This window comes from Labrus mixtus, chromosome 3, assembly GCF_963584025.1.
Source record: "Labrus mixtus chromosome 3, fLabMix1.1, whole genome shotgun sequence".
Taxonomy (NCBI): Eukaryota; Metazoa; Chordata; class Actinopteri; order Labriformes; family Labridae; genus Labrus; species Labrus mixtus.
Window position 1 is genome coordinate 34,186,967 of NC_083614.1, and position 19,338 is coordinate 34,206,304.

The 19,338-nt window shown below is 45.4% G+C and overlaps 1 long non-coding RNA gene across 1 annotated transcript in view; it reads right to left on the minus strand.

Moving 5' to 3' along the window:
* Positions 1-417: 417 nt before the first annotated feature.
* The window catches only part of LOC132971921 (uncharacterized), an 85,527-nt gene continuing 66,606 nt past the window's right edge, over positions 418-19,338 (minus strand). The window contains exon 3 of the long non-coding RNA XR_009672829.1: positions 418-584. This is a non-coding gene — a long non-coding RNA (uncharacterized LOC132971921). The remainder of the gene's footprint in view (positions 585-19,338) is intronic.

Consider the following 19,338-nt stretch of genomic DNA (forward strand, 5'->3'; position numbering starts at 1 on the left):
AAACTGGAAACAAGTAATGATTCAACAAGCCATTTAGCAGGATTAACATTTAACCAACTCCACAACATGAAAACATTTACTTTATTCTTGTTTTATTAGTAGCTCACACAGGTCACCATGTGGTGGACTCTGAAGCTTCAGTGTTTATCCAGCTCTGCATGGGTCTGTAAACCTTTCTGTGTTCTAACCTCTCTCCATTTTTCAAAAGCATCTCCAATATTGATCCTAGTTTGAGCACGTTTCTGCTCGTGGAGCTTATTAGAAACATGCAGAGGCTTTTTAGGTCGGGTACAATCACTTCTATCTGAACCACTTCTCTTGCCCGCTTCCATCGCTGCAACACCTGTTGACCTGATAACTGCTCTCATATCTGACAAACTGAGGGGCGTCTAAAACGGCTGTGTTGGAGGGGGTCGCCTTAAAAGCGTCTACCTTCTCTGGTCCAAACAAATCCAGAGCATTCAGGAGCAGAATCTAAAGTTAGAAGGAGGACATACTGGCTGCTGCATTGTTGTCAGAGAAGCCAGCACTTCAACATGTTTCCTTAATGATCAGATAGTAAGATACCTTTATCATCTCACTCTCTACACATCTCACTGACTGGACCTTTAAGATCTGTATGAGCTCTCCACTCAGAGTGTGTGTTGTGGATCAGTGTGGGGAGGAGGGGGGGGGGGCGGCTCTGTGGCCTAATAGAGCTGACTTCGCTCCTCTGACAGCGCTCGTTAATTGTCTCATTTAAACACTTATTACCCAGCAGCTGTCAACTTCTATGAGCAACAGGAGGGGGGGGGGACAAAGACTCTGCTGCTCTGGGTCTCAATAAGACCCCCCGAAGCTCTCAGAGCAGAGCAGCAGAGACTAAAGGAAAGGTTTGGTTCAGAGAGGGAGGAGGTGAAACTGAAAGTGAAGGAGGGAACTCAGAGGGTTAAATGGATACCATGAATATGATACATGGTCACAATTGGTAGAAAAACCAGGAATAACTCTGAGAACCAATCAGCATGCTAACTGAAGGTTTTCACCAATTACTATAAAAGAAAAGATGGATGACGCGTCTCCACAAAGTGTAAACCTCATCGTGTTACCGAGCCTGAAGTGTAAAAAAACGCAGTTCCAAGAGTGTCCACTTGGGGCTGGCTGCAAAAGCCAAAGAATCCCCCTTAACACCCAAACTAGTCTTCATGTGTGCAGCCTGGTTCTCACTATAGTCATATTGCGTCTGCGTGCGCTGCTGGTGGCGTCTTAAAGAAGCGTTGAGCGTACTTTGGGGATCATGCTCGATGGACGTTTGCTGAATGGCATTTTGAGGTGACATTGCTCGTTAAACTGAGGATAAAGGCATTTATATATTACAACACTGTACAAAGGGTGTCACTGCATCACTGTTGGCGGGGCTGATCTGATTGGCAGGCGGCCGTGTTGTAGTTGTTGTGCTATGGAGGCTTTAATCCCGCCTCATTTCAACCTCTTTGTAAACATTTTAAATAAAGTCATCTCTCACTCTCTGACTGTTTGAGTAACAATCTCTCAGCGAGGATCTTTTGAAGTCTCTCTAAACATCGGAGGGAGTTCGGCCTTCGTGCTGCTCGGGGGACGTTTCTGTCACAGCGACGGAGGTCCTGGGAAACAAACGGAGCTGTTTAGAGGAGGACAAACTCGGCTAATGACGCTAATTAAAAGCACTTATTAATGAGTGTGTGTTCTGTGGCGACAAAGTGGAAAGTCCCTGATGATATTAGCTGCTATTAATCTACGCTAATCAGCCCTGTCGCCTGGCAGGATGCCCCCCCTCCCCTCCCCCTCCTCGTCCCCTGAACGGGCCCCTCTGTCACAGCAGTTAGCATGGGGCGCTAATCACAGAGGGCCTCCATATTGTCGTCCCCAGCGAGCAGGTGGTGCTAGTCACAGGCGATGACGGATGACTCTCACATGCACACTCGGCCCCCGCAGGCGGGATTCCAGCGAGCAGCCTTTAAGTGCTCAAATATGGCCGATTTACATCCACTTTTACATTTTTTGGGAAGTGTTTGACCTGAAGCCGCCGACGCTGGAGAATCTCAGAGAGCTGCGGGGCAGAGGCAGACTTTAAAAACAAGCACCCGTGGCTCTGCTCCAGATTCAATTTAAATATTTTAGAGCAGGTCGGCCCCGCAGCCCCCGCAGCCACGAATTGTTTAACATTCACACTCGACATATTTTCTGTTTCCTGAGCAGATTCGTCCTCAGTCCGGGTTTAATGAGGAACCCTTCTATCAGAAGATGTTCACGTGGATTACAGTGATGACCACGACGTAATGAGATTATGAAAATATGTTTATATAAATATGTTAATCTCTGATGGATGCAGCGTCTCTTCACATATTTTTAAATACAAAGAATTCCACCTTAAAGCCTCAAAGTTTGTCATATAAGAAGCAGCTCAAATCAGAATCAGAATCAGAATCAGAATCAGGTTTATTACCAAGTACATTTACACATAAAGGAATTTGACTTGGTGTATTGGTGCTAAACAATTAACAAGGAAATAAAGCAGAACTAGAAACAACTTAAATAATACAGAATAAGAAGATATTACAATATATAAAATAGAATTTAAAAATGTCAAATATAAAATATAAAAAACACAAATTGTACAAAAGGTGACATGTAGGAGCTGTTGGACTATGAGAAAAAAAAATCTTAGTGTGTGTAACTAAACGACAGCCTTTAAAGGGACAGTTCACCTTTTTTTTAAACAGGAAGTGGCAAACAAAAGCGCGGACTGATGGCTCCATAAATGTTGTAAATGTGTCGAGTTTTAATTAAAGCGCTAAACGCTGTTTTAAAGAGGGAATCCTGATGTAATCAAACCTGGGCCTAACGGTGTCGATGAATTGAAACTTTTCAAGAGTGAAATCAGGATCACATGAGATATTTACCTTTATATCCCGAGACACAACAGAGAAAACACATAAAATAAAACAAAAAATATGTATATATAATTAAATAAATATAGAAACATGAACATTAATGTCCCATTCACTCATGTTACAAAAATCTCGTCCCTCGCCTCCCACCCAACTCACTCCAACCCTCTTTTTTAGATTTTTTTTAGGGTTTTAGAAGTCTTAAGTTACACTTTGTCCTGAGGTCATTTTGATGTTTTAATTCTATAATTTGTTCCCGATTGTTACGCCCCAAATGACACTTCTTTCACTTTGATTCTTCATGTCCTTCTCATAATTTGGACCTCGTTGAATCTCTTAATTGTACTTTTGGTCTGAGGTGCATGGACACATTTTGCATTTCTGCAGTTTGGGAAAAGAGTGTTTGCTCAGCATGTGTTGGTGATATTGTCGTCTCTTTTAAAGGAGCAGCACGTCAGACTCCTGCTGGTCTCTGTGTAATATAACGCGGCCTCACAGCTTTAAGTTCATGTTCCAAACAAAAACCTGGCTAATGGTCAGAACAGTCGCAGGATCAGATTTCAGCTCTGGAGGCAGAGGAGGATCAGAGCCAGGCTGTAATGAAGAACCACTCCCAGCCCACCTTGTCACAGCCAACTCCCCGCTCAGCCTCCGTCACCCCTCGCCGACCCCCTTTGACCCCCGGGGGGGATCGAGACCACGGCGATGAAGCCAGGCGTCCCGGTCTGAGCCAAGCTTTGTTTTCAGTCCACTGACCAATCGGACGCAGCTCTCTCTCTGAGCGGCTGCCACCTTCTCTCTGTTTGTGCTGAAGGTTTTAACTCTGGAGAGGTGACCGGCTCGTGAGCAGCAGGAGAGGAGAGATAAAGATGAAGAGGTACAAAAAGGGCCTGCAGAGGGTTTGGATGGTGCGCCGCTCTCTGGCAGCGGGGACGCGGCTGGAGACGGTCCTCCGCTGTGCCGCCGCGTTGGGAGGACGCCGCCTTCCTCCTCTGGGTGTTTGGGTGTGAAAAGCTGTTTAGTCGGAGGAGCTGTGGTATCGCGGCCTGCAGAGTGCTGGGATCGGAGAAATGGGGGGGGGGGGGGGACTGTTTGAGGCTGCCAGACTGCTCAGCTTGTCTGTTAATCTTCGCTCTCTGGGAACGGGGGAAAGGCTGACGGACGCCATGCCAAGAGCGGGCCAGCAGGCTGCAGATGGCAACGCTTCAGCAGCACACGTCACTGCAACTTCCTCCTGTGATGAAATCCCTCTCTCTCTTACAGATCCCCAATCGTCCTCCTAGAGTACGATCTATTTTTGGAGAAGTGATGCTCTAATGTTTCTCTCACTCAACATGTTTCTGTTTAAAAAAGAAACAAAATGGAGGATGCCACAGGATTTGTTTTCTGCAGGAATGTGTCATCCAGGTGAGCTGACAGCTCCAACCAGGTGTGTTTAATCTCAGTTTTTCTTTGTTTCTTTTGTTTTATTTCTACATTTAGGAGCGCTTTGTAGAATTGTGGTTACTTTTTGATCAAAGTTGAGGACAGTCTCTGGTTCATTTTATCACGTGAGCTGAAACTAAAGGAGTCCAAACCTGGGAGGACATTTATTGTTCAGGGCGCCCTCACACTAGGCAATCTGTACCGTGCCCAAGTACGGTAAATCCCCAAAGTCCAGTTTGTTTGACTAATATGAGCGCTCTGATGACACTTCCTTGGCCCTGGCACGCTTGAAAGAGGATTCTCATTCACGAGCAGAAGCACGGTTACACAACGTGAACATGAAGTATAATCAAGCCCCGCCTCCATTATCTAGAAATCCCTGAGTGTTCTAGCTGTACCTGTCTCAAATGACTCAAACTCAGCCACATGGTCAATAAAGTAGCTGTCATGTTCTATGTGTTGTTCTCAGCTGTGCGGACGCCGTCTCGACCTTTTTTTCTGGAGTTTGTCTGTCTTGTAAACTGAGCACGCTTCATGATCACTTAGAGACATAAAAGACATTAAAGAGGTAACCAGGCCCGGTTAGTCCTGGAGCAGTGTGAGTGCAGGCCAGCGGTACAGAGTAACTGAGCCCTGGACTGAACGCCAACCAGTTAACCTAACGACCATGTCTTTGGACAATACAGATAAAAGGTCGATCAGATCAGGTCATGACAAACTCCTCACACAGACACTCAAACATTAAAGATATCCCGGCAGGTTAAAGTGAATCATCTTGCGCTCAAGGTGAAGGTACAAAAGTAGAAGTTACTCATTTTGAAGGTAACATCTTTGTTAACAGATTCACGATTAACAGATGTACATGATTAACGTGGGGACCAGGAAACAGTCAGAAGAGCCCCACACTGAAATCTCTCGCATTCCTTCCAGAAAGACGACCTGCAAAACATCTGGATTCTTCCACAGCTGGAGAGTCTGCGTCCAGCAGCGCCTCAACACTGTACGTCATGTGTTTTATTCTTTTAGTATTCAAGAGATTCAGCTTTATTTTGTACATTGGAAGGCCATCAGTTCGTCGTCTTTGTGCGAGGACAGTGCGGTGGAAACATATGTTGACCAACCCCCCCCCCCCCCAGCAGATGTCCGACTCCAGGCTCCAACACGCCTCATCTGCTGCTGGGAATACAACCTCAGCCTCCTCCTCCTCCTCCTCTTGGTTCCCATCTCACAGCTCAGAGTCTTTCTGTTTTAAGACTGATCATTTTCACTGAGCGATAGAGATCCTGAAACATGTCCAAGAACGGCTTGAAGAGCTCTCTCTAACTGTTTTTCACAGATATATGAATTCCTGATATACTAATAAAAACTTAACTGATTGAAAAGAATAGATGTGGAGTGGGTTCTTTAAAATAAGCAGGTTGTAAAGCTAACTTCTCAAACTGGTGGGGTGCAGTGAACCATTGCAGAAGAAGAGAAAACGAGGTCGACGCTCCAGTTAAAGCTCAATCAATGGAAGAAGACGTCGACGACATTATGGAAATGTGACATTTGTGTTTGTTTCATGAATTAATCAGAAGACAGTTTATTGTCTTGTCTCCTTCTCTCTCACTTTCTCGACCATCCAGACTCTGCATGACGTTTTTATTTAACCTTTATTCATTTATTTTTCAGACGCTTTTATATAAAAGAACGACCATCAGAGATTAAGAACAACACAAGGGAGGATCTAGAGAGGAGACAAACAGCTGAGAGGACACACAGGTGCTGACAGGAAGTGACCACAGAGGCAGAACACAACTTAGACAGCTGTTCTTGAGAGCTCTATCAGCATCAAAACCATCCTAAACATCATCATCATCATCATGAAGGTCGTAGGTGTTAATAAAGAGCTGGGTCTTTATCTTTTTCTTAAAGGTGCAGAGGGACTCTGCAGATTGAATGGAGTGTGGTTGTTCATTACACCACCAGGGGGCGACAGAGGAGAAGAGTCTGACGGCTAAATTCCACCAGATGCGTCTCAGCTCCGTCGGTCCGGATACAAAAGGCTTCTATTTCTGCAGGATGTCGGAGCACTTAGAAATGAATTTACAAAAGAAAAGACCGAGTGGGACAGGAAGTCAGACGCAGAAACAACATTAAAACATCTCGTTTATAGGTGCCGGTAGCCCAGTGGTTGGTTCACGTGCCTCATGTGTGGAGGCTGTGGTCCTACGGGCGAGCGGCTCGGTTAGGGCCCTGATGTGAAGGTAGGACGCCTTTCATTGGCAGAGCATAACGGGCGGGATGGAGTGTAGACCTGGATGATGATTTTCATTGAGATATAACAGAGTCCTGGCCGAGGCAGCAGCAGCATCACAGATTCACACAGACAATAAACAAACTTTACATCAATCTACCAATCAGAAGTCTCCAGCAGAGAAACATCTGATCCTTTATCCTGCTTTGAATAAACGCTCCAGTTTAAGGAGACTCTGCAGCTCGGACCAAGATGGCCGAACAACGCAGTTTCACCAAAGACGGAGCGAGTTCATGGAGAGACACGATGAGTCCTTGAGATCGACGGCTGCTGACAGCTTGAAGAATCAGCAGAGAACATCACTAAGAAGACAGGTCATGCTGTACGGCCTTAAGAGTAGTGAGCCTTCTTATTCAGGTTCTTCACGTCTGTCCATCTGGTTCTACTCGAGGTATCTGCCTCGCTGTGGATCCATCTTGTGTCTCAAAGAGAAACAAAGAGAACGCTCTACTCTTTATCTTTAGGTAAAGCGTCCTGAGTTATTCTCTGTGATGATCAGCTGTTTAAATTAAATGTGTTTTTCTGCAGCAGGAAGACGGACTGTAACCACGAGAGCTTAGCCCCTCTGCACCTTTAAGAAAAAGCTAAAGACCCAGCTCTTTCATGAACACCTACTAACTTAATGATGATGGTCTCCATATTATTGATGATGATGATGGTAATGACGATGGTTTTTGTTTGATAACGACGACTTATAAGATGGTTTCTATACTGATTAGAGCTCTCAAGAACTGCCCTCAATGTTGTGCTTTGCCTCTGGTCACTTCCTGTCAGCACCTGTGTGTCCAATCAGACTCAAAGCTGATCGTTTGCTCTTACTCACATTGTTCCCTTTTTTCTAGATCCTTGCTTGTGTTGTTCTTACTCTCTGATGTACGTCGCTTTGGAGAAAAGAGTCTGATAAGTGAATTGTAGAATTAAACGGGTTCTTCTGTAATCAGATGTGCTTTTAACGCTTGGCTGTGGCTGTCCGTTCTGCCTCGTAGTATCAGCAAAGCTCAGACACATTTACATTTGATTATTCTATGACCGTGTGAGCAGCGTGCACAGCGGCGTGCACAGCAGCATGCAGGGTCTGTCATGTGGTCAGATCTGTGTTTCTCCTCAGCTGGTCGTCGCGGCCTCGTCCTCTCTGGCGTTAAAGCTGGTTAGCACGGCGATGTGATTCCCAGTGGCAGGAGGCTCGGGCGCACTGAGCCTCGCTGTGGGCCGATCACATTAATTATGCTAAACAGCAGTTAAAGCAGGAGCGGGGGGGGGGGGGGGGGGGAGCGGGGCCGCGATGTTTCCCTGAGAAATAAACGGATGGGCCGGTGGCATTCAGAGATCACAGCCCGCAGTGAGGCGTGACGACCGCACGAGACGGTCGGACCTCAGGACAACTTTTTTTTTTTTTTTTTTTTTAATATAGGGTTAGAGGGCAGAAATATGAAAATGAAGCCGTGGCCTTCAGAGAGAGAGAGAGGGAAGCGATGTGGCACGCTCCAGCTTGTAACATGAAAGATCAGCACGATAACATGTCTGCTGGATTTACTTACAGGAGGACTTAAAGAGAGAGAGGGAGATTAAAGCGCTACACCATGACCCCATACGAGCACGGGGTCAATGCAAGAAACCAGTCAAGGAGTGAAGGTGCCTAAAGTGTTCATCAATTAAAGAAAGACTAAAAGGAGGTCGTTGCTTTTGAAGCGATAAAGTGTATTTTACACAACATGTGACTTTGAAAACACTGCTGCTGAGCGGTTTGTGACCCGCTGACCTCTCAGGTCGTCGGGGACGGGGTCTGCTCTCTGTCCTCAGAGTCAGACCTCAGTGTGCAGCTTTTACGCTCCGTATTTCTGGAACAAACTCCCAGAAAACTTCAGGTCTGATGAAACTCTCAGCTCTCATAACCAAAGCTTGAAGACTTTTAAAAAGGTTTTTGTTTTTTTAAGCTTTTTGTGCCTTTATTTGAGAGATAGGACAGTGGATAGAGTCAGAAATCATGGAAACAGAGAGAGGGGAACGGCATGCAGGAAGGGAGCCACAGGTCGGATTTGAGCCTGGGCCGCCCGCTTGGAGGACTATAGCCTCCATACATGGGACGCACGCTCTAACCACTGAGCGCCGTATCTGATTTTGCCCTGCACCATATGTGATACCTCGTTGTTCTTAGTGAGGCACTTTGTTGCTGAAATGTGATGTAGAGTAAATAAAGTCGCCTTGAAGCAGTAATTAACAGAAACAGCGCCGTGAGAGGAAGCTGGCAGACCCAGAGAATTTACACTCTTGTTGTTAGAAAAGATTAAAAAAAGGAAAGTGAAGAATAAAAGTGATGAAACCACAAAGGTTTTCAAACAAAATGTGTTTTTGCTTCCTGTCCGAGAAACCACAGGGACACTCCTGCCAAAGTGTCAAGTGGCACATTTGAAAGTTCAGAAAAAAAGAAAAGGGTCTGCACTCTGTTCAGATCCTAATGTGACATTTTATTTCCTCAAGGAAACGTTTTGGATCTACACGGTCGTCCTCAGGTCTCATGTGGATCCAAACATTGTCTTGTCTAAATAAAACTGCCAATGAGAGCTGAACAGTTTCTCCTTTTTCTGCAGTTCACACGTCTTGTTCTGCACGTTTGTACAGTCAGCATGGATGTTCTCACACCAGTTTCTCTTTCTGAGAATTTAAAGTTCCTCTGCATCCTTTGTGTTGACGGCCTGCTGCTACGGCCTGACACAAAAACTCAAAACATTACAGAGAGCTGTTTCCCCTGCCTCCTCCTCCAGAGGAGTACAGTTACTTTTCACCCCTTGAATCATAAATTTAACAAAATTGGATGGACATTTTTGCCCTCAGAAATAGAGTTAAAACGTTAAACGAGGAATTGTGTAAAGGAAATCAGACTTCCTTGATTGCTCCTTTCTCTGCTGTGGTGTTTAAAGACATTTCATCCCCAAGAAAGTCTCGTTCTTAAATGAGACGGTAAAATGTAGAAGAAGATGCAGAGCTAACAGAAAGCATGAGGGCTCACTTTCCATCCCCACATTGTCCTTTGTGTCCCCGGCCTCCCTCTCTTCCATTTCTCCTCCCAGAGTCTCATTTTTCTTTCAGCAGTTTCTGCGGCTGGCACGGCCCTCTGCTTCATGTTGCGAGCTCCTATAGTGACCATTTTCAATTAATGTCTTCATTCATCAGTGAGGGAGGGGAGGGGGGGGGGGCGGCCTAATTCTGGATTTGGGATGCTATTTCTGAGCGGCAGGCGAGTGCTCGGCCTCATTCTGTGACATTTTTCACAAAAATACACAAAATCAGTTTTCATGATTTCAAGTTTTAGTGAAACTTTTATAAATGGAAAACTTGGAGCTACAACATGAAAGAGAGGCCATCCACATAGTTTCACTTAAACCTAAAGAGGAGGTTTATCTAAGTCAGCACGACAATGACAGGCTACATAACCATCAACCCTAAGGCATTGCATTGTTGCCATGCAACAAATGTGAGGTATTATTATAATGCCAATGGAGACACAAGAATGTCTTCCTAAAGCTTTTTTCCTGCCAGCTGTATCAGGTGCAGAAGACGGAGGAAGGCTGCTATCTGTCTCCTGTAATGTGCAGGGCCAATCACTGAAATGGTGGTTTTCAGATGTGTGTACAGTATGTGTGTGTGTGTGTGTGTGTGTGTGTGTGTGTGTGTGTGTGTGTGTGTGTGTGTGTGTGTGTGTTGGAGAGTCTGGTTGAAAGCTGGATCTAAGATTTCCCCGTCTTCGTATAATGCCTCCTTTGTTGTGACTGCAGATTAGAGACTGGAACTGAAGTTCACTAAATACCTGCTTTCTCCCGAGTGGGTTCCCTGAAAGCTCACTTTTATTCCTCCTACCTTTGAAATGTTCCTCTCGAGGCAGCATCGGCAGTCGGCTTCAGTGGTCGGCTTTCATCATGCTGATTTGGTGGAGGCCGGCGGCTCGCGCTCCAACACCTGAATTAGCCTGTCCGTCTTGACGACAATGCTCCCAACCTTTCTTTGATATACAATCCACTGCCTGACGTGATAGGAAATCTTTGACTTGTGTAAACGACACTGTGGTTTGATAATCCTGCTGCTTTTACTGCCCCAAAGACCAACTCAGTGTTTGGTTTCCTCCAACCGATCTGACCGTCCATTGTTGAACCTGAACAGTCCACAGACTTTCACAGCTATGACGACGTATCACAGTGTCAATGTGGCTTCTATGTTTTTTTTAGTTTGACAGCATTTGAAGAAGTTCATCAGCTAACATTTCTGTGATGCAGAAGTGTAACATCCTGCAGTTCCTGGAGTGTCCACTAGAGGCTGGCTGCAGAAGCACAGGAAGTCACATACACACCCATTCTAAAAAGCCTGTTTTTACAGCAGAGATTAACATGTTTACAGCCTGGTTCAAAAAACCAAATAGGTGTGATTAGCTCATGTCTCGATGGACACACACTGTACGGGGGGTGAATGTTTTGATGACTCATCAGTTTTGATTTGATGAAGGATAAGAGTTATTCACAATAAGGTGTGTAGCTGACCTGATTGACAGGTGGGCGCGGTGAGGTCTGAAATGAGTCCTTTACTTCCATGAACAGCTGTTTTTGGACGATATGTTGAAGTTTCTGATTTACACGTTGATGTGTTGATTCTCTCCAGGTGTTTGATGATCGAGCCTCGATCTGTGTCCCCTTGAAGCGCGTTCGCCCTGGAGGAGTGTGTTTGGTTGTGCTGCTGCTGGCTGAAGCTCCTCCACGCTGGCTGGAGAAACGCTGCAGAGCTGCCAGGACGAGAGGAGCGCTGCCAGCCTCCGACTCTCAGCCAGAGAGGCTGCTGCAGCCTAAGAGGGTAAGGACCTCAGAAAACTCGATCAATATTGACTGACGCGTGTTTCACTTGATGTCTGATGCTCTCTGAGCGCCATTACAAAGCTCAGTCGCATTGCATATTTCACAGAGGTTTGAAACATGAAGTAGATATCACAAACTTAAATTAACCATCTTTATATTTGAGCTTTGGAGCGTTCAGCACATTCACATAAATCATTATTCAGATAAAAAAAGGAACTGTAAAACGTGGAATATTGTGGGATTCACTGAAATGGGTGGGTGTGATTTATACAAAAAAACAACAAAATTGTTTTCCTATATGCATCCAGAGTTTTAAGCGTGCAGCTTCTTTCTCCTGCTCCTCTGCTGTCTGCATGTTTTAAGCCTCCTGACAAACCGCCAAAACGGAGCCGTTTAAAAACATTCCCCCCTCCCCCCGTACAGTGTGTGCCAGTGAGGACAATAATGAATCACACCTATTTGGTTTTTTGAACCAGGCTGTAAACATGTTAATCTCTGCTGTAAAAACAGGCTTTTTAGAATGGGTGTGTATGTGACTTCCTTTGCTTCTGCAGCCAGCCTCTAGTGGACACTCCAGGAACTGCAGGATTTTGCACTAACTGTGTCATTCATCAACACTCAGTAATTTAAAGATCTTCATCCCACAGTCTGATGGAGTCTGTACACTCATCCACACAGACCCTCTTAAACAGCACTGCGTTCAATGCAAACACTGAAGATACACTGAGTGCACACTAGATGCATGCTCCTCTTTTCACTTGTATTCGGGGGGGGGGGGGCAGTTCCAGAGGGGAGCAGTGGTGGCCTGGGCACTACTACCTTTAAAAGAAGAATAAAGGCGAGCATTTCATTGGGTCCCAAAGTAGTCTTTAAAACTTCATGTGACAGAAATGATTTTGTCATTTTACAGCCTCCTCTGCAGGCCGAGTGTGTGTGTGTGTTGGAGTTTGGGGAGTCTGGTGGGGGAGGTTTGTGTGTTTTCAGAGGGAGGTTTTGGGGGGTCGGTGGAGATAGTGGGGGGGTTGTCAGTAAGTGGGAGGATCCTGGCTGTCAGAGGACATGAGGATGACAGTCTTGGCTGCCACTCACGGCCACTCTTCCTGATCGTCTGTGATGTGCCAAGATGGACATCAGCACAGCCGGGGTCTCTCTGGCTACCAGCCCCGCCTGTCCACTCAAATGCCAACACAAACCGCACAATGTCTTGTTTCAGGCGAGGAACCGCGGCGCTTTTGGCATCGGACGTCTGCCTCCGCGTCATTTGGCCGCCGTTCTGCTGTCTTCAGGGCCTGTTGGAGGGAACCGCACCGCCTCCATGTTTTTTTTTTTATCAGGGAAAAAGCGCCAAACAAATCACTCCAAAACTTTAAAGTTCGGTGCCAACGTGACCGTCAGCCCTCAGCCGGCTGAATTGATGAGTGCCTTCTGATAATCCATTAAGACACGGCTAAAGGTCGCGGCGTATAAATAGCCTTCAAGGGCGGCGTGCAGAGTTGTCTGAGGGGAGCGAAAACTGAAGAGGACACACATGAAAGTGCTCATTAATCTGGAACATGGAGGTGTTTGTGTGTTATTAAACATCTTTGTCAGGTGGCCTGTGACATTTGTTCCTCAGGACCAAAAAACAGCAACACGTCAAGAGCGCCACTTTCTGACCTTTTTGTGTCCGTGACCTCATTCTAACTCTTACAGATTTATATAACAAGTTTAGAAGTTGTAAAATGAATCAGACTTTAACTTTTTGTGTTTACCGAGCTGCAGACGGAAAAATGAGACGAGACAAACTTCACTGATCGCTTAGTTGGGAAAATTCACTTTTACAGGAGCTCAAGGTCGAGGAGGTCAAAGGTCAATCGAGTGATGGACAATGTGACGGACATTTATCAAATACAAACAGAAATACAATAAAAATGTAATGCTAATTAATCACACTCTGAAGTCACTGATCACACAACTGTCCAGAGCAGTGATGAAAACACACACTCCTTTCCGTCGTTTCAGTTTCAGCAGTGGAAGCTAAATAAGCTAAAGCTAACACGCTAACAGCCAAAGTTTCATCTCTACATTTAATTATCATAAAAATTTAAACATCATGACACGGCAAAAAATAAAGTTCACCTGATTGCAAAGTGTTGTTCGTGTAAAATATTAATTACTTGCTACATTTTGAACTCTCTTTCAAGTAAACTGCAAAGCTAGCTTGCTAATAATGCTAACCTAAGTCACGTAAGGTAGCTAGTTAGAATAGGAATCAAAGACCAAGCTGCTGTGGTTTCTGTTGTAGTTTTAAAACACTGTTGAGTAAAGTGTGCAGCTAGTTTCCTTATACGTTACCCGGCTACATCGTATGAAAAACATGGTGCATGTGTTAATAAGCTAATGTGGCTAATTTCAACTACAATGGGCAGCTAATTAATTGCTAGTGTTAGCTACACATGTCTCCTTATGGAACATTTTATACACATGTGACAGCTGACTGTTTAACTGACTAAGCCGACTTGCAACAGAATTTTTTTGTGCTTATGTTGAAACCATAGACTGTGACTATTAAAGGTTTGAAGCCTGAGTGACGTCCCCCGTCTGTTCCTGCAGGGGGCGCTGGAGTCCCATCGATGGCGGTCTCCATGCTGGAAATGCTGTCTCAGTCTAACTTTCAGTCAACCTAACGACAGGCTGAGAGCTGGAGCTGAGGCGGGTTTTAAACCTCCTGACAAACCGTTACACCGCGCCCACCTGTCAATCAGGTCAGCTACACGCCTTATTGTGAATAACTCTTATCCTTCATCAAATCAAAACTGATGAGTCATCAAAACATTCACCCCCCGTACAGTGTGTGTCCATCGAGACATGAGCTAATCACACCTATTTGTTTTTTGAACCAGGCTGTAAACATGTTAATCTCTGCTGTAAAAACAGACTTTTTAGAATGGGTGTGTATGTGACTTCCTGTGCTTCTGCACCCAGCCTCTAGTGGACACTCCAGGAACTGCAGGATTTTACACTTCGGTCTGACTCAAGCAGACAGAGAGGCTCAGGAAGCTGGCTTTTATATCCTTGGTACATCGAGATAAGAATAAACTACATATTTCCACCATGTTTTCTGATTTACTGATTTATCAAGTACATGTAAGGTTATGAATGTTAAAGAGCTGATGTGGTTCTATTTGAACTCTTGACAAACTTATTTAAATTCTAACTCTGCATGAAAAAACTTAAATGCTCATAGTCGTGCACACACTCCTCCATAAATCATGTACGACTAACAGAGAGGCTTTTTGTTTTGCGAGCCCTGCAGCTGTGTTTGAATTTGAATTTCATCTTGCATCCTCTGACTGCGTTTGTTTCCATAAAGCAGGAACATGTGTGCAGATTTATGTTGGAAATGCTGATTTGAGGTGATTCAGTTGACTCTTCACTGTAACCTGAAACAACAAGGTGACTATTAGTGTGTCATGTGTGTCACATTTTTGCAACACACAAAAAGCTAACCAAAGCAGACAGAGGTAGACGAGCAACTCCTGTGCTCTGCAAAGTAACAGGGGTCACATTTATAACCGTTGCGTACGCACAAAACGGGGTCTGACACTGGCGTACGCCTTTTCCCACGCAAAGTTTGTGATCTATAAAAACAAACCTGACGGTAAAATGTGCGCACCGGTAAGCAAACTCTGACCCAGGCGTACGTACATTTTGGAGGCATGGGAAATTGGCGACACAGACGGTGAAGTGGTGAATTGAAGCCTGCAGATACATACTGATGTCTCTTCCACATCTTATTTCACTAAATATCAAACTTTACTGACAGATCCACGTCATCAGAATCATTCAAACCGAGGGTTTTCTTTAGACTATAATCGCACATGTAGTGAGCCGTTTCCGATAAGTCACTTTCATTATGACAATATATAAACATAAAATAAAAAATAAAATAAAAGTCCTCCACATACATATTACATCAGCGCCGTCTCACCTTCATTATCCTGGACGGACCTCAGAGGACCGGACTTGAACACTAATGTAATCACTGATGTAGAGTTAAACATTAGACTAACACAGAGACCATAGAGCCTCCAGTTTGCATTAATATATTTAAATATTGAGCATTTATCATCAAGTGATTTTTAGTTTTCATAAAGATGACTGCGTCAAGACGCACAGAGACACGGCGGTGGCTTCACACATTTCACCTTCTCCAGACTCAGCTCATCTTCATCAGCTGCACGTATTTATTCTGTAAATAATTCAAGTGTGGACATTAAGTCAGGTCATCTGTGAAACGATCATTAGGTCTATATATCCTCATAATGAGTCACAGAGCAGACGGAGTTTACCACGAAAAAAAGGACCAACAATCAAACGTTTTTGTTCGTTGATCAAACTTTTGATCACTAATATGATAGAGTGAGGGAGACTGCTGACTGACGTGAGCACTCTGACAATATGAAGAAGTCAGTGTGGGTCCTGTTAACATGTAAACATGTAAACATTGGAGATATTCTCGTGCGTAATGATGAACGCTGGATGTTTTGGCGCTGTAGGAGGACAGGGTGAATGCAGCAGCGACGTGGTGTCTCTCTCTGATTGGGTGAATGCAGCAGCGACGTGGTGTCTCTCTCTGATTGGGTGAATGCAGCAGCGACGTGGTGTCTCTCTCTGATTGGGTGAATGCAGCAGCGACGTGGTGTCTCTCTCTGATTGGGTGAATGCAGCAGCGACGTGGTGTCTCTCTCTGATTGGGTGAATGCAGCAGCGACGTGGTGTCTCTCTCTGATTGGGTGAATGCAGCAGCGACGTGGTGTCTCTCTCTGATTGGGTGAATGCAGCAGCGACGTGGTGTCTCTCTCTGATTGGGTGAATGCAGCAGCGACGTGGTGTCTCTCTCTGATTGGGTGAATGCAGCAGCGACGTGGTGTCACTCTCTGATTGGGTGAATGCAGCAGCGACGTGGTGTCACTCTCTGATTGGGTGAATGCAGCAGCGACGTGGTGTCTCTCTCTGATTGGGTGAATGCAGCAGCGACGTGGTGTCTCTCTCTGATTGGGTGAATGCAGCAGCGACGTGGTGTCTCTCTCTGATTGGGTGAATGCAGCAGCGACGTGGTGTCTCTCTCTGATTGGGTGAATGCAGCAGCGACGTGGTGTCTCTCTCTGATTGGGTGAATGCAGCAGCGACGTGGTGTCTCTCTCTGATTGGGTGAATGCAGCAGCGACGTGGTGTCTCTCTCTGATTGGGTGAATGCAGCAGCGACGTGGTGTCTCTCTCTGATTGGGTGAATGCAGCAGCGACGTGGTGTCTCTCTCTGATTGGGTGAATGCAGCAGCGACGTGGTGTCTCTCTCTGATTGGGTGAATGCAGCAGCGACGTGGTGTCACTCTCTGATTGGGTGAATGCAGCAGCGACGTGGTGTCTCTCTCTGATTGGGTGAATGCAGCAGCGACGTGGTGTCTCTCTCTGATTGGGTGAATGCAGCAGCGACGTGGTGTCTCTCTCTGATTGGGTGAATGCAGCAGCGACGTGGTGTCTCTCTCTGATTGGGTGAATGCAGCAGCGACGTGGTGTCTCTCTCTGATTGGGTGAATGCAGCAGCGACGTGGTGTCACTCTCTGATTGGGTGAATGCAGCAGCGACGTGGTGTCTCTCTCTGATTGGGTGAATGCAGCAGCGACGTGGTGTCAGTCTCTGATTGGGTGAATGCAGCAGCGACGTGGTGTCTCTCTCTGATTGGGTGAATGCAGCAGCGACGTGGTGTCTCACTCTGATTGTTCTTCAGTTTGTGATCCTCCTGCTGCAGTAAACTATCCATATGTCCATTTTATCCTTCACTTCATTCACAAACTCCTCCGTTTCTGGGTCAGAAACTTTCGTTTCTTTGTCTAAACTTCCGGGTTTGGCCGCGATCCAGGGCTGGAAACCTTAGCTCCGCCCCCTCATTTGTATGCATGTTCATTCACGAGCTGCTTTGCGTTGAGCGTTTCTGGTTGATTGTGGGCGTGTAGAGGGCGGAACATGGGACTAATCTACGTGCGCACATTTCCAGGTGGATCGTGATTTATAAAGGGAACATTGTGTGCAGGTGTGCGTACGAACGGTTTCATAAATCTGAATCATTTTGTGCGCACGCCATTTCCGGGTTTTTGGCGCACATACATTTTTAGTATGGATTCTACGCACTCTTTTATAAATGAGACCTCAAGTCTGTGTCTTTTTACCTACACAGATATCGAGTAGGATCAAACTAAACTGTGAAATGTGAAGCTACGAGCTAACTAAAGAGCGCTAACATTAGCATGCTAACACAGCAATGTGAAGCTACAAGCTAACTAAAGAGCGCTAACATTAGCATGCTAACACAACAATGCTGGACAGAGCTAATGTGAAGGTACAAGTTAACTAAAGAGCGCTAACATTAGCATGCTAACACAGCAATGTGAAGCTACGAGCTAACTAAAGAGCGCTAACATTAGCATGCTAACACAGCAATGTGAAGCTACGAGCTAACTAAAGAGCGCTAACATTAGCATGGTAAAACAACAATGTGAAGCTTCAAGCTAACTAAAGAGCGCTAACATTAGCATGGTAACACAGCAATGTGAAGCTACGAGCTAACTAAAGAGCGCTAACATTAGCATGGTAACACAGCAATGTGAAGCTACGAGCTAACTAAAGAGCACTAACATTAGCATGGTAACACAACAATGTGAAGCTACAAGCTAAAATTAGCATGCTAACACAGCAATGTGAAGCTACGAGCTAACTAAAGAGCGCTAACATTAGCATGCTAACACAACAATGCAGGACACAGGTGATCACAGCTCGAGGACAATTTCTTCCACCACTTGTGCTTAGTGGTGCTTTCCATCTAACAACTCCAATGTATACCTATATAACTTGGGCGGCTGTGGTTCAGTGGTAGAGTCGGTCATCTCTCAACAGGAAGGTCGGGGGTTCGATATATATATCTGTTTTGGCTTTGTGGCGTTTGCACTCCTACTAGCTACAGTACGCTAGTTGAGCTCTCAGCCTGCAGTGAAAGTTGCTGCACAGATACAGATTTACAGATACAAACCCATCTGCATTTATTTGTGCTTTGAATGTTGCGAGTTATGAAACTTGACATTTGCTTGTGAGCAGTAATGAGACGGTTTGATTCCCATAGTTAAAGTTCTCATCAGACATCCAGAGAAAAGCTGCAAACATCACATCTCACCAATAAAACAAATCAACTTTAATTTGATTTTATGTTGATAGGAATTTTATCCCTGATGTGCAGAGCGGCAGATAAATGTTCAGGCTGAAGCACGTCGTCTGTTTCTGAGTGTTTGCGGATGGATAAAAAAAAAAAAAAGTCGAACATCTTCTGAACACGGCGAGCCGAGCTTCACAACCGCATCCAAACTCACTGACGAGCGCTCTGACCGAACATGCTGCCTCTGAGGGACGCAGAGGCAGATGGTGCTCATGGCTAACGCTCAAAACGCTACACACACACACACACACACACACACACACACACACACACACACACACACACACACACACTCCTGTTCCATGTTGTCTGCTGGTCCTTTGGGCTCTGTGGCTGCTTCTACGTTCACCATTCAATATGTTTGAACAACACACACACACACACACACACACACACACACACACACACACACACACACACACACTCTCTCTCGTATAGGTAGCAGCTGCTCGTACAGTGACGGTGTCAGCTCTGGTGTGTGGAGACTCTCCAGCAGAATAAATTAACCTCAGAGGTTTCCCTTTATTCCACAGAGTCTCTGCAGTGACAGTTTCTCCTCAGAGCTCCCATTGGACCAGCGCTGAAAAAAACCTCGCTTTCCTATTGGTTGATAGAGAAACACAT